The following is a 16,866-nucleotide window of genomic DNA, read 5'->3' on the forward strand; positions in this document are numbered from 1 at the left end:
ATATATAATTCTTTTAAAAAATTTTAATGGGGTTAAAGGTTAAGTGACTTGCCCAAGGCCACACAGCTAGTAAGTGTCAAATGTCTGAGGCCAGATTTGAACTCAGGTCCTCCTGAATCCATGTCCGGTGCTTTATCCATTGCACCACCTAGTTGCTCTATAATTCTCACTAATACATCCATTTTCTAAGTTGCTTCTATCCCAGAAGCAAGCCATATTCATGAAACTTCAAGTTTTTACTAACTTTCTGATGTTTTGTTTTACAGCTGCTTAAAAAAACACTTGGGGAAAAGAAAAACAATTAAAGTCAAATGATCAGAAGTGACAGCTGCCTTAACAGCTATCATAATTGCCCACCAAGTTTTACTTTTTTTTGTTGGAATTGGGTCAATCAAAGAATTAATAAAATAATCTTAGCCATGTGTCACACAAAGTCACAAAGCAAAACAATATTTGTAAGTGCAATAATAGCTTTCTTGGTTCTCATGGGGAAAAAAAGAAGGAAAAAAATTCAGAATGATAACCATAACAGCATAAATCCTTTATGAAACTTAAGGTTAAAAAGCCTATGGGGAGGGGCCGATGTTCCACAGTACATCTGTCCCTTCATACAGATTTTGCTGCAGAAAATGGGGCAAAGTTGAGCCCAAAATCTGTGGCAAACTCTTTTTTGGTTTGTTTTTAAATGCAATTAAATCTCTGAGTTTCACTGAGGAAGTTGTTACTAATTTTTAAAACTACTTTAGTTTGAAGCCACTTGGTCTACCAAAGCCACCCTATAAAACATCTTCCCTTTCATGAAAACCTAAATTCAGAAAAAACAGCACACAACAATTTCTTCTGGAAATTCTCTATAACTTTAAAAGAACAGTCTCTTCATGCTTAGCTACTTTGACAAAACAATTTAATCAAGATCTCAAGGGAATATATATATACACTTGTTTATAGTGCCCTTCCCCACATACCATTTTTTTTAGCATCTGTTTAATCTGAACCATTCAAGTGAGAAAATAGAGTTTAAGTACATGTTCAAGGTACTGAATGAATTAAGGGATATAGGCTCATTGAACCATAGATTCAGAGGGTCCTTAAAGGCCCTCAAATACAACTCCCTCATTTTATAGTTAAGAAAACTGAAGCAGACAAGAGTTAAGTGAATTACCCAGGGTCATACAGCTAAGTCTCTGAGGCTCCATATGACCTTAGGTCTTCTGACCACAGACCCAGATAGCATTTTATCCACTATGCAGCCTGGCTTCCTAGAAAAGCACCAAGGAATAATACTTAAATGAAAAAAAAAAATTTTAACTGGCTGGTAGGTGGAAGTTAAAGGCATAGAGGATGGCCTATACAAGCATGTGGAAACTAGCATATGCAAGTAACATGGTCTCTAAGGGGCTTTCCAGTTCTAGATATATGATTCTATCATCCTCTGCTTGTACAAGTAAGAAATAACTAGAGATCAGTTTCCTTAGGAGAAAAGTGACCTTGAAATCAGCCAATACACTAAAGCTATGGGAATAGAATTCAGAGTGAAAGGAACTGAGAAGTGAATTTGTTGTGAGAAAATGGAGGCATCCAATGTATAGTAAATTATCTTTCTAGAAGTGAAGTAGTGAGGGGAAGCTAAGTGGTACAGTGGATAAAGCACTAGTGCTGGATTTAGGAGGACCTGAGTTCAAAATCTGACCTCAGACACTTGACATTTACTAGCTATGTGACCCTGGGCAAGTCACTTAACCCTTATTGCCCCACCAAAAAAAAAAAAAAAAGAAGACGACGTGAAGTAGTGAAGAGGGGGCAGTTCTACAGACACAACATGCGATTATAATAGAAGAGAAAGAGAAGTGAGAAAGTAAATCACTATGAAGCTACCTGAAAGTAAAGGTAGGGGGATGTAAACAAAGTTGGACTTAGGGCTTCTGGGTACCTAAACACAAATTAAAATCAAGATGCCAGACTATAGGCAACATTGTGAAGTGATCAATGTTAGAGGCCCATAAGATTCCCTCCTTTATGTCTATCCTATGCCTTCCTTTTACATTTTATGTTTTGTGTGTATATAAATATATATATATATATATATATATACACACACACACATATACACATACACATATATGTGTATACATGTGCATAGTCATGTGTATGTGTGCATACATGTGTGCAGGGTTGCATGTATATGCATATATACATATACATGTGTGTGTTTAGTATTAACCTCCTTAATGGATGAATAAAATATATTTGTTTTATAAATATGAGGTCAATAAATTAGAAAACACTATTAGCAACAATGCAAATATCACCACTTCTAAACAACTTCCTACTTATTTTAAAGAAATAGCACCCAAATTCTGCATTAGAAATGATATAAAGATATACTTTCTCATGCACCAATAAACAATTCCAGCAGTCAATCCTTCCCCAGGCGACTCTTTCTTTCTCTTTTTCTTTCTTTCTCTTTTTCTTTCTCTTTCTCTCTATCTCTCTTTCTTTCTTAATTTCCAAATAACCATATAATTACTAAAACAAAGGAAAGTATGAAATCTATCATTTCTGGACTGCAGTTGGTTATAGAGAATACAAAAAAAAATGAAAAAACAACCCTCATATTTATTTTCACAAAAACTACCATTCTTCAAGAGCCCATTGATGTTTTAAACAGGAATAGACATCACTAATTTTGTTTAGCCATGTTTTGTATATATCAATTTGGGAGGTAGGGAAGAGGGGACTGTGGCGAGAGTGAAATTGCTTAAGTTCCCATTCACTTACTTCACCTTCTAAATAAGGTACTTATAAAGTAACACAATATAGTACTAATTCACTAAACATGGCTATTAGCATATGTGCCTAAAGTAATTCCCACAGTGAAAATTAAGGGAAAGGAATCATACTAGGCAGAACTCTAGGCCTACAGGCTACAGACTATCGTCGCCATTAAAATGAGAAACAACAAAAGACTAGTAATCAAATCTCTACAAGATCTAACAACATCAGACAAACTACAAAACTTCAGCCTGAGACCTAGAAGACTTGTTGAAAAAAGTTTCAAAATGTAAAGGAAACTATATATTTTTTCAGTGGGCTAAATGACTGTGTCAAAGGCAGCCTAGTTCCTGAAAGGCCCCAGTGTTTGTTGATAAACAAACTATATGCCAAATTTGTTCCTGATCAGATAGCATGAGCCCCACAATCAATCTCTCTCTCTCTCTCTCTCTCTCTCTCACACACACACACACACACACACACACACACACACACACACACACACACACACACACACACACACACACTCACACACTTAGGAGAAGCCAGTGTTATCATAGATGCTAACTGAAATCACCAGAATAAGTCTATAAAGATTATATTTTTCTTCACTGGCCTTTCCCCACACCTTTCATCCCAGTCACTTTTAGATTCAAGAGAGATGACTATGGCTAATCTTTAAGGTCTGCAAAGAACTTTACAGATATTATCTCATCCTCCCCCTTTCAACAGTCCTAGAATTTAAGTCCTATTATTATCTTCATTTTACATATGAGGGAAAAAAGAATGAGTTCTGCTTTAGACAGAGAATCAGAGAAGCATGAGTAGATCTAATGATATTCAAGTGACATCCAGCTCACCTAACTTCTGAGTCTCAGTTTTTTCATCTGTAAAATGAGGTGGTTGGGGGCAGCTAGGTGGTACAGTAGATAAAGCACAAGCCCTGGATTCAGGAGGACATGAGTTCAAATCCAGCCTCAGACACTTGACACTAGCTTTATGACCCTGGGCAAGTCACTTAACCCCCATTGCCCTGCTAAATAAATAAAATTTTTTTTTAAATGAGGTGGTTGGACTAGATGACCTTGAAAATGTATTCTAGAGGCAGCTAGGTGGTACAGTGGATAAAGCACTGACCTTGGATTTAGGAGGACCTGAGTTCAAATCTGGCCTCAGACACTTGACACTTACTAGCTGTGTGACCCTAGGCAAGTCACTTAACCGCCATTACCCCGCCAAAATAAAAATGTATTCTAGCTCACACTCTGTAAACTTGTAATTCTCTCCAAATCCTAAACATGGGCATTCATCCCAAAATTCAGTGGCCCATGGCCCTCTCCCTCTTCCTCTTCCTCTAAGAGAGCTCCCTTGCATAGCTTTAACCCTCTTCATTCACATGACTCTTAATTCTAAATCATTAGCCCCTCTCACTTAGGATCCAATTTCATACCTACAAATTTCTATTGTTTATTTACATTAGCATGCCTTACCATTCCTCCCAAGTACAGTATATCCAAAATTTAACTCATAGGATCATAGATTTAGAAATGGAAGAAACCTTAGAGGTTATTGGTCCAATCCACTCTCAATTATAGTTAAGGAAATTGAGTTAAAAAAATAGGTGCTTAATACATTTTACTTATTCCTTCCTTCCCCCTTTCATCCAGCAATTCACCTTTCCTACTAATTTTTTCATCTAGATGCTTCTTAATTTTTTAACCATTAACAACTTAACAAATTTCAACACATCTATCTAGATTTCTACAACAGGTACCCAAATAGCCTTCCTAATTCCAATCTCTCTCACTCCAAGTCATCCTAGGTACTATTGCTAAATGAATGTCCCTTCCCTCATGGTCACTTCTTTGCTCAAAACTTTCAATAGTTTCCTATTTCCTACCACTTTAATGAATCTCTGATTTTACCAATCTGGGTACTCCCTCCAGTGGTGCAGATTACAACCAGCCTTTGCAAGGCTGACACCAAGCTTTCACCGGCTCAGTAGAGCTAAATTAGCTAATTTTCAGTGTGAACATTTACGCCTCAGGAAGTGTAAAATGTTATGAATTGTGCCTTTATTTATTGTTTTGCTTATTGTCTATGTTTAAGAAAGTGATGGAAAAGATATTAACAATGCAAATTAAACTTAAAAGTTTGTTTCATGTACTTTTTTTTTTTTTGGACAACTGGGTGTTAAGAATTTACCAGCATACCTTTGTATCTATCCTTCCTCATTCTTATCAAGTCTAATCTATCCTGCTTGAATCCCAAGAATATCATTATTTTAACCAAAAGTGTAAAATTGGTAGCCTTCAAAATTCCCCAATGCAGTCAGAACCAGATCAAAATGTAATTGGAAAAAAGGAAGTAAATAACAAGACAACAAAACATAGACAATGATACATTTTAAAACTCAGGCATAGATTAGTAGCCTCTATTTCTATTTGAGTTTGACACCACTGATCAAGACCCATCCATAATTTAGACTCCATATTATTCAATGCCACATTCAATACCCTTTTCCCCCTCACATCCCACCCCCACACAATGCCACTTAAGAATAGGGTTGAGAACAATGTAAGAATTAAATAAATGCTTGCTGCTTGAATGACGAAAACCAAGTGCAATTAGATGATTATTTGTATCATTTGCAATAGAATCAATATTCTTCTATATTACATCGAAAAGACGTGATATAAATATCTAAATAGGATAACATAAGTTTCTTATACAAAGGAAGACATCAAGAGAAGGATTTGTCCATACATTGAACAGTTGTTTAAAAAAGGAATAAGTCAGAAGAGTAGGGTTACTGCAGAACTGGGAGGCCATATCAAAAACACATATTTTTTAATCAAAACTGGAAATGTTACAGAGTCAAACAACAACTAAAAAGTACTTAATGATATATCTTTAAAGGAAAAACTTTATTTTTTTAAAGCAGAGAAAACAAACGAAACCCTAGTTTGTTTGCTCACATACTTAAAAGCCACATAGCAAAGTCAAGAATGGAACCTTGGTCCCTAAAAGCCTGATATAGCTCTCTTCTATTGCAATACAAGGCCTCAGCAGGAACATAGTACTTTCCCCCAAAACAATTTGGCATTGGCTCATGCTAGAGTTTGTGTACTACACTGTAGGAATGAGAGGCCAGATCCAGTTAGCTAAATCCTTCTCTGAGCAGAGCAAGATAAGAAGAATCAACTACAGAGATTAGTTAAAGGTGAATTCCAAAGCAAAATCTCAGAATGTGGAAAGCTATCAGTCTCCTCACCAAGGCGCCAGAGCAAGGGGTTATATCCTAGGTGGTATGCAGTACACTCAAGGACCATACAAAGAGCAGCCAGAAACACTTAACATGGGCAGGAAAGTAAGAAAAGAATGAGAACAACCACTAAAAGGAGATAAACTAAACTAGAAGTTTAGGACTGATATACAGGGAAAGAAGAATCTAGTCACAATTTCATTTCTCAGGATTCTTCCTGGTTTGATCATCATTGTGTAATGCAAAAACAATCCATTGGATTCTCTTACAAGCCTCAAGTCTGCATCCTGAACTTCCTAGAGGCCAGCACTTGGATGCTTCTCTTTACTTCTAAATCAACCGGTGCTACAACTGATCTCATAATTTCCCCTGTTTCTTTGTGGGTTATCACTATCCAGTCTGACTCCTGTTGTCAAAATCTTGAAGTTGTTTCTCTTGTTCTCAAATATCACATTAAATTAGTTCCTTTTTGTCTCTGCACATATCTTGAACTGACTTTCTCTTCTTTATTCCCACTATCACCATCCTAATTCAGGTTTGGTAATATCAAACTTGACTACTAAAATAACTTAACAAATTCTTCCCACTTATATACTTTGTGACACATAGCTGTCCTGCAAAATAGTCATCATAATCTTTGTGAATAATTTAGAAAGAAAAAGAAAAGAAGGAAGGAAGATGGATGGATGGATGGATGGGTAGATGGATGGATGGATGACAGAGTTTTGCCACATTTCTTTTTTAGGAGCTCTGTATTACCTTCTTTATGCCTGGTTACATTTTAATGTCACTCTAACTTTCCATTCTTGTCAATCAATAAACAAGTGTTTTTAAGCATCTATTGTGTATCAATCTCTGCTAGTTCACATAACCTCCCTAATTTAGTGTTCCAAATTGGGGAACTGCTCACCACCTGCAAATCCATGCATACATAGGGTTTTCTCACATCAGGGGTTTTGCTTTTTCTTTAGCCCATCCTTTTTTAATTTTTCTTTTAAAATCCAATTCAAATCATTGTTTCCATAAAGTCTTAACAGATTTGCAACCTCTCCTGCCCTCACAGCTTCCCACTTTCAGATCTCACTTGGTTTTGCAAGTTCCTATTGACTTCAGTATCATCTTTATGCCCAATTCCTCATATGTATTGGAGACTCTACAAGGGTAAGAATTTTTTTACATGGTAATTAATAGATATTTGTTGAATGTATGCATGCATGACTAAATAACTGCAAATCAGGGTACCTAAGTTCTAACCTGAGCTGTTACTGAATTAGCCATGTAAACTTAGATACTTCATTTAATTTTCTGTATCCATTACCTTATCTGTAGAATAACGAAAATGTACCTGTCTTGTCTAATAAAATAATAATATTTAAGGGCTTCTCAAACTGTATGCGGTATCATTCTTTTAATCACTAACACTTTAGGAAAAACTATTTTTGAAAGTGCTTTTATCCATAGTATATAATATCTAGCCCATTTTCAATAAGAATTGTATTTGAAGTTTAAAAAAAAGATACAAAGAATATTGAAAATTGTGGGGGCAGCTAGGTGGCACAGTGGATAAAGCACTGGTCCTAGATTCAGGAAGATCTGAGTTCAAATCCGGCCTCAGACACTTGACACTTACTCGCTGTTTGACCCTGGACAAGTCACTTAACCCTCACTCCCCCACAAAAAAAAAAATGTGACAAAGAAGCTGGGACAAGACCACCACCTACTAAGAGGATGCACCCTTGAATCCTGAAAGCCAAGCCAAAAAACTTCTTCTCTGCCTTTTTCCCTCTCCCCACCCCTCAACTGTTTGAATGTAGTGTTGTCTATTAAATGAGAGATTTCAAATTTGCATGCTGCCTCCAGGCATATGAATAGGCTTTGGTCCAATGAGACTAAAAATTAGACTAGTACTAGTGTTCCTAAATGTCTACTGATCTCTAGCAAGAGTAATAGTGCAGATTACCAACAGTCTGTCTTAAAAAGAAAAGAGTACAACATGTGGGATTTTGAAGATCAAAAGGTTATCTCATATCTTAGTCTACATCCACAGCAAAGAGGGCTGCAGTTTTATTTATACCACCAAATTCTCATGTTCATAACATTAAGTCTCAGGACAGAGTGAGCCACAGGCTCTGGCTGGCAGGCAGACCTCACAGTCTTCCAAGGCCCTCCACACACAACAAAAGGCATTGACACTGACCATATCCCAGGAATGACATCTCTATTCCAAATGGCTGGCACCAGACGTTCCCATCCACTTGGGCAGCCTATGCTCAGGCTCTTTTTTAAAAAATGGCAAAAAGATACAATTTGCTAATTGGAAAAGGGACATCTGATATCTCGAAGTAATTAAGAAGGATCCAGTTGTCTGAAAGAAACCACATTCCAACCTGTCAGGGTTTTCCTGGCTCCTCACTTTGTTCCTGGCCTGTCTCCTTGGCCCAGGTATAAACTCTTGGCTTGCCTCATACTTCACCTCCCATTTCTGGCCCTTGCTCTGCACCACCCTGAAATGGAACAAAACAACTGAAACATTCTGATAGTCTGCCAATGGACTGTGTGGCCACAGAATGTTGGTCCTAACTGTGTACCATATTTGCCTTAAAACCAAGTTTGGATGCTCTGGACACCAGTTTATTTGGTTCTGTCCCTAGCTGTGCCCAATTCCTGAATTTATTGGCTATTTGACTTTGTTTTACAGCTGAGTTTTGATTCTTGTCCTTATTCCACTATTTTAGGCCTCATTGTACCCCAACTCAAGTTCAAGGCTTTATTCAAAGGAAATATGCAAATTATAAAAGGCTCATATTGGGTCAGTGTACCACATGTACTTTTTTTTTTTTTTTTTTTTTTTTTTTAGTGAGGCAATTGGGGTTAAGTGACTTGCCCAGGGTCACACAGCTAGTAAGTGTTAAGTGTCTGGGGCCGGATTTGAACTCAGGTACTCCTGACTCCAGGGCCGGTGCTCTATCCACTGCGCCACCTAGCTGCCCCACACGTACTTTTGACATAACTACCAACTCTCATATGGTTTGGTGACAGATATAGTATTTCAAAATTCTTTCCCTCTTTGGTTCTCTTCTGTCATTTAACATAACAGGATTAATCAGAATTAAATAAGAAAGTAAATTTTAAGTCCTATAATTAACTTTAGTTAATAATTAAATAATTATTTAAGTATAATTATAAGTAAATTTATATGCAGACAAGTTATATTTTTACCTTATGAAATTAAATTTATATGCAGACAAGTTGTGCTTTTACCTATGTCAGTCACATGATATCCACAGTTTAAGAGGTATATTATAATAAACAATTCAGATTTATATACTGCCTGTGAGATAGGTAGTACTATTATCTAAATTTTACAAATGAGACAAGTGAGCCACGCAAGGATTAGGAAACTTGCTCAACCTCATCAATGTAGGGAAATATCAAAGCTAAGACTTAAATTAAAGTATCTAGACTCTAATACTATTCTTTTCACTATACTAGCACTGTGTCCAAACACAAGGAACACACCTGGAGTGATGAAAGAATAAGGTTATACCGACTTGTGGCTAACCAGATGATGAAATCAACCATGACAATCAATGAGGTGAGAGGTTTTACCATCAGATCATTTTCTCTCTCTCTCTCTCTCTCTCTCTCTCTCTCTCTCTCTCTCTCTCTCTCTCTCTTTTTTTTTTGGTGAGTCAATTGGGGTTAAGTGACTTGCCCAGGGTCACACACTAGTAAGTGTCAAGTGTCTGAGACTGCATTTGAACTCAGGTCCTCCTGAATCCAAGGCCAGTGCTTTATCCACTGAACCACCTACCTGCCCCCATTTTTTCTCTTCTTGTGTATTATTGTATTTAATAATATAAGGTCTCAGAAGACAAAGGATGTTACCTGTTTATTTGGAACCTAAAACAAGGTAGTTGTTGAAATATTTAATAAGCATTATGTAAGCACATTTGTCTTAACTTTATGCTAAAGTATTATTCATGTATATATCTTTACCATTCCTGTTTCAGTAGACCATGGAATATAGTACAATATAGGCTTAATGTATTATGTTCAAAAATTAATGTAAACATGATATTTTTTATTTGAAATTTAGGAATTGGATGAATTTTTCAATTTTCAAGGAAAGAAAAATAAAAGAGGGAAAAAGGAAAGAATGTTGACTTAAAGCATTGGTTTCCAACCTCACATTGAAACCCAAAAGGGTCTTCAGGTTTCTATATAAAAGTAGCAAATGAAAAGGCTGAAAGGTGGAGCTAAATATATTTAGCCAGGAAGTTTCCTATATTTAACAGGAATGATAGAAACACAGAATTTGAGAGCTGTGAGGGACCTCAGCAGCCATCTAACCTAGCCTCACTATGACATATCTAACAAGTAGTTAGCTTGTTTCTGTTTGAAAGCAACCAAGAAAAAAGGGAACCCACCATTTCCCCAAGGCAGACTATTGGACAATTCTGTTAAGCGGTTTTCCCAGAGGTCATTCCTACAGAAGCCCTGAATCCCAGTGACTCATCCATCTAGCATGGTACAGTAGTAGAGACTGTTATATAGTTGGAGCAGCATTGATTCTGAAATCAGAGTATCTGGGTTCAAATTCTGCTTCCAATATTTACTAACTGTGTGGTTTTAGGCAAGTCAGTTAATCTTACTATACCTCAGTTTCATTTATTAAATGTGGGGGTAAGACAAGATGACCTCTGACATCCCTTTCTGCTGTAGATCAATGATACTACAATCACACCCATCTCTTTCCTCCACTCTCAAGTGCACAAAGAAAATGAAATTTAAGTTCCAGCAGAAGCAGATGTGATATTGAATGAGATGCATCTACATTGGTCCCCACTGCTGCTTCAACTAAGTGGCACAATGTAAGTGCCACAGAGCACAGAGTTCTTTTCAAGTTAACATGATAATAACAACAATGAAAATAATAATTTTTAAATCCCACATAAAGGAGAATATTATTAGTTCAAATTTGGGGGGTAAGAGTATCATAAAAATATTAGGCATGATGATAGAATTTCAAGATGCTATGCAACCAAATGATTAGGGGTTACTAAATTTCACTTTAAGGCAAAGCTTACCAGAATCCAAGACTTATGATTGTAAGGAAAAATACAATAGCAGCAATACTAACATTGACTATAGAGATCAAAACTTCAGCTCTCTTTATAAATTGTCAACTTGTCTTCTCTTTGGTTAGCCTAAACTAGAGCCTGCCTTTCTGTCTGTCTCCCTCTGTCTACATATGTATGCATGAATGCAGGTATGCAGGTATGCATGCTGCATGTGTGTATGAATTGTGTCCCTTTACATATAAATATGTACAGGTGGGTACATTATACACATACACATGTAAATAGATAAATATTGTTTAAATACATAACTACAAATATGTAATATGTGTGTATGTGTGTGTACACACAGGGAAGGTCCCATTAGATCACATAAAGGGTGGTAAGCACATTTTACAACACTTATATCCTTGTCCTAATAGATGGCTACTTTAGTTTCAAAATTGTTTTTTTTAATCACTTCCTATTTACATCACAGTAATAAGAAGAAACCTCTTTAAGAAATGAGAAAACAATGAAATAAAATGCTTCTCAAATTAAAACCAATGATGACAAATGCCTATCCATTCTTCTATTTTAGTGAAGCAGAGAGGAAACACACAAGGATATTGAAGTCTTTCATCTTGAAAACAAAGCATGATTAGATTTTTTTATTTCCCTGAGTGCATTATTTTTGTCAATTTAGACAATTGTCATGCGCCAGTATATAAAAATATATGTATATGTTTGTGTGTGTGTATGTATATATGTATGTATGAAGTATATGTGTCTGTATACACTTGCAGTAAAAACTAGCCTTTTCCCCTCCCAACATTTCCAAACATATTTGCTCCAATATTTGACTACAAGGCAACTAAGATATAATTACATTTTCTTTTCACATTTTTTTTTTACTAAGACTTCACTGTAGAACTTTTTTTTTTCAGGGCAATGAGGGTTAAGTGACTTGCCCAGGGTCACACGGCTAGTAAGTGTCAAGTGTCTGAGGCCAGATTTGAACTTAGGTCCTCCTGAATCCAGGGCCGGTGCTTTATCCACTATGCCAACCAGCTGCCCCCTGTAGAATTTTTTTCAACACAAATTTCCCACCACTCATCTCACCAACCAAATTACAAAAGCCTAACCTTGGCATTTAAGGCCCTCTGTAATCTAACTATTGCAAAATCTCAGATTATGGAGAAAGTTTTTTAATAATGTATGATAAATATTACAAAAATACTTTTTTTGGTGAGGCAGGTAGGGTTAAGTGACTTGCCCAAGGTCACACAGCTAGTAAGTGTTAAGTGTCTGAGTCTGGGTTTGAACTCAGGTCCTTTGGCATCCAGGGCCAGTGCTCTCTATCCACTGTGCCGCCTAGCTGCCCTAAAAATACTTCTAATGCAAATGAATATCTAGAAAAAATGTGCATTACCAATGACACGTCATAGCACACATTGCAGTGTCATCTTAACACACATTTCAACGTGAGGTCACTCACTACAAAAATATCTGTTCAGGCAAAATCATGGCATCTAATGGAAAAAAAAAAAAGAACCAAATTTTTTTTCCCAACCACAAGAGAGAGAAAGGTTCTAGATAACATATATTTGCTGATATTTAATATTATTTTAAATGCAGAAACTTACTACTCAGACTTTTTCCCAGAATCTTTCATATGTTTTTCCCCCTTCCCATATTAGGTTCTTTATCAATCTTGCAAAGAGAAAACTTCAGGGCAGAGAGTACAAAGTCAAATTTGTCACCCAAGGATAGAATTCAGAGTAAAGTTTACATTGCCTTATTCTCTAGATTTTGTTTCCTTTGAATCATATTATTTAAGAGTTTTATAATATATCTTTTCTATAATTTGCTATTATAGTTAGAAAGTTCATAAAATAAGGTTTTTTCTAAGTGATATCTAAGATAAAGAATCAATACCATGCATTTGCTTGAAATTAGTCTTTCAAATAAGGCTTTCAAAATGTTTAAGCAATATTTTATTATTTCTATAATCACATTTCCATGACAGGCCAACACTCAGTTGTTCATGGACTTACTGCATAGTCTAGGTTATTTAAGCCCATTGTTTCTACTCTTTTTTTTTCTACCTTGTAGCTTATCTTTCCTTCCATTGGGGGGTAGATCTTAATTCTAGTTCATTTTACTCATTGTCTTATTAAGCCTAGTTCTCTGAAGCCAGTCCTACAAAAGCAAAAATTTCATTTGCTTCTAACCCATATAGCAATAAAATCCCAGAATTTGTACAATTGAACAAACTTTATTTTTTGAGATATCATGCTAAGCAGCTGGCTGGTTTTTCAAAAACCTCCAAGTGATTGAAAGTAAAGATAAAAATGAACACTGATTTATCAGTGTACTCATTTATGATTAACACTGTTACAGGATAAATGTTTCAACACGCCACTTGGTCTTCAAAAGCCAATGAGTTTCCCCTCCTCATGGCACTATTTTCAAGACATTTCTTTCCTCTTGCCTAACCAATATAAATTGAGAAAATTTACTATATTGTGCCAAAGATAATTTTGCCACGCCTCCTTCCAAACACATTTACCATGTTAATTATTCACATATTCTGTGGTCTTTTCTCTTCTGGCCTCTCATATCCTTTGCTAGCTATTTGAAATTCAACAAACTCACCAACTGGCTTCTATTTACTTAGAGCAGCATACTCTTATTACATCTCATGGTCTTTCCTTTAACTTCCCCAATTCACAAACTATTCAATTTTCTAAATTATCTACACCATGCTCCCAAGGATGAAAATTTGCTCTCTCTGGTTTTCATGGTTATTAATTTTTATTGGCTCTCTATATAGACATGTATTGAGCATAACATATATTCTTTTTTTTTTTTGGTGAGGCAATTGGGGTTAAGTGACTTGCCCAGGGTCACACAGCTAGTAAGTGTCAAGTGTTTGAGGCCAGATTTGAACTCAGGTCCTCCTGAATCCAGGGATAGTGCTCTATCTACTGCACGACCTAGCTGCCCCAACATATCTTCTTTATGAGGCATAAGATGATGTTGTGTCCCCAGAACTAAACAAAATATAGAGCTTATTTACCTTTGGAAATTATTTTAAGGAACCTAATAATCTCCCTGAAATAGAAGGCCCATTTTGTTCTTTTAATTTTAGTAATCCCATCTCTAATGTTCAGAGTTTCTTATTTGGTATTTAATATGTATTTTATTATTTGTTTTCTTTTCTAGATTTTTTAAAAGTTGCCCAAGTTATAGATCTGTTTTTTTCTTTCTTTTGTTGATAACATTTACAGTATTAAATTCCCCCTTAGCACTACAGTTGCATCGCAAAGTTTTTGACTGTTTTCTCATTGCTGATATATTTTGTTAGATAGTTTTTCTTTGACCCACCAGTATTTAGTATTAAATTAATTTGTATCCAATTAATTCTTTGTTTTTTGGGTTTTTTTTTAGTGAGGCAATTGGGGTTAAGTGACTTGCCCAGGGTCACACAGCTAGTAAGTGTTAAGTATCTGAGGCCAGATTTGAACTCAGGTACTCCTGATTCCAGGGCAGGTGCTCTATCCACTGTGCTACCTACCTGCCCCCCTCCAATTAATTCTTAATCTTTTCTTCAGATACTCTTTATTAAATATTTTATTGCATTTTGTTGAATAAAGGATGTGTTTAATGTGTCTGCTTCTTTCAAAAATATGGCTGAGATTTTTTTTGTTTAGTTTAGTTTAGTTTTTTGTTTTGTAGGGCAATGAGTGTTAATTGACTTTCCCAGGGTCACACAGGTAGTAAGTGTCAAGTGTCTGAGGCCAGATTTGAACTCAGGTCCTCCTGAATCCAGGACTAGTGCTTTATCCACTGAGCCACCTAGCTGCCCCCTGGGATTTTTTTATGCTCTAACATGTATGGTCACTTTTTGTAAAAGTGCCATGCATCAGAGGGAAAGGTTTATAACTTTTCCATTCCCTTTCTGTAATCACTGAAGATCTACCATACGCAACTTTTAATTCTACCCAGGTACTTAATTTTTTGTTGTTGTTGTTGTTTTTCTATTTATTAGTTGTGTCTAGGGCTGGAGTGAGTACATCATGATCTTTCACTATGAAAGTTTTACTACCTACTTTCTGCAATTTGATGTTTTTTGTTTGGTTGGTTGGTTTTTTGCGGGGCAATGAGTTAAGTGACTTGCTTGCCCAGGGTCACAAAGCTAGTAAGTGTCAAGTGTCTGAGGTCAGATTTGAACTCAGGTCCTCCTGAATCCAGGGCTAGTGCTTTATCTACTGTACCACTTAGCTGCTCCCTGATTAAATTTTCTTTTAAGCACTTGGTATGATATTTAGTGTGTATACATATACATACACACATACACACATATCTATTATATATGCATATATATTCTGTTTGGATATTGATCATCTATGGTAACCTTAAGCATAGTTTCACATTTACATATTACTATCATGCCTATGCTGTCATTTTCTCTATGCTCATGATTGCAACAGCTTATTTCTGAACACTCCTGAAGCAAAAAAGATCTAGTCTCTGAATATGGACTGCCTGGGCACCAGCTAGCTCTCTTTCCTTTTATGGCTCAGGTGCAATCTACCTGGGTGCTGATATATCTTTTTCCTACTGTAACTTGAGGGCTAGCTTCCTAAGCTCTAGGCTTGGTATTGATATGACCCTGTATCCTGCTATGGCTCCAGGCTACATGGGTGCTATGCCTTCTATCTAACCTAGCTTATATATTCTCAGAGGCTTTACACATTTCTGGAAGAATTATGCAGTCCTACAAGGGATGATGGAGGTTTAACCATTTCCCTCCGTTTTGTTTTGTTTTTTATTTTGTTCCCTCCAGTTGCATTTTTAAAGTACTAAAGGGAATTTTAGAAGGATCCAGACTCCTTAGGGTGCTATTTCAGCCAGAAGACCAAGATGCACATTTTTAGCATCGATATTCTATTGGTGTTCCTGTTTGGTTGCAAATCACAGAAAACCATAATTTCTGAAGAAAATGGCATTGAGGATGACATATAACCTAAGGCAGAGGCACATTGATGGGCTACATGCTACTTACATATCACAAGAAAGGAAGTTAGAAAGGAAACAACATAATATATATCAACAGAAATCTGACTGAAAAAGATGGTGGGCTAGACATGGAGTATGGTAAACTTTCTATATGTTCATTAGATATCCTAATAATGTAAAGAGAAATGAGAGAAGGTTTCTGAAATTCGGGGTGGACTGTTTGTGACAAACTTTTAAGAGAAAGTAGAGATGTGGGGGCAGCTAGGTGGTGCAGTGGATAAAGCACTGGCCCTGGATTCAGGAGGACCTGAGTTCAAATCTGACCTCAGACACTTGACACTTAACAGCTGTGTGACTCAGGGCAAGTCATTTAACCCTCATTTCTCAGAGAGAGAGAGAGAAAGAGAGAGAGAGAAAGAGAGAGAGAGAATAGATGGATGTGTTACACAGAATGGGCAGACAGGAATCAATTCTAATCTAAATCACTGGAGGCAGTATTCCAATGGTGTGATCACATATTCATTGGAATTATCCATCAGACACTATGGAAGTTGACATAGAACAATGAGATAAGTAAAGAATTCCACAAGAGGCAGTTATATCAGCTGTATCTGAAAAGTCTTGTGAATAATCAGTTCACTTTCACCTCCTTTACCTCTCCCCTCACATTGCCATAAGCTTTCTATCAATATCTTTTGGGTTACATCACTCACCAAGCTCATAAATGGTATTAAAACATCTTCT

The 16,866-nt window shown here is 36.3% G+C and overlaps 1 protein-coding gene across 2 annotated transcripts in view; it reads right to left on the bottom strand.

Moving 5' to 3' along the window:
• FMN2 (formin 2) overlaps window positions 1-16,866 on the bottom strand; it is a 453,587-nt gene that overhangs the window by 286,543 nt on the left and 150,178 nt on the right. The gene's annotated exons all lie outside the window — the stretch shown is intronic.

The sequence above is a fragment of the Dromiciops gliroides genome, chromosome 4 (assembly GCF_019393635.1).
Source record: "Dromiciops gliroides isolate mDroGli1 chromosome 4, mDroGli1.pri, whole genome shotgun sequence".
In the NCBI taxonomy this organism is placed as follows: domain Eukaryota; kingdom Metazoa; phylum Chordata; class Mammalia; order Microbiotheria; family Microbiotheriidae; genus Dromiciops; species Dromiciops gliroides.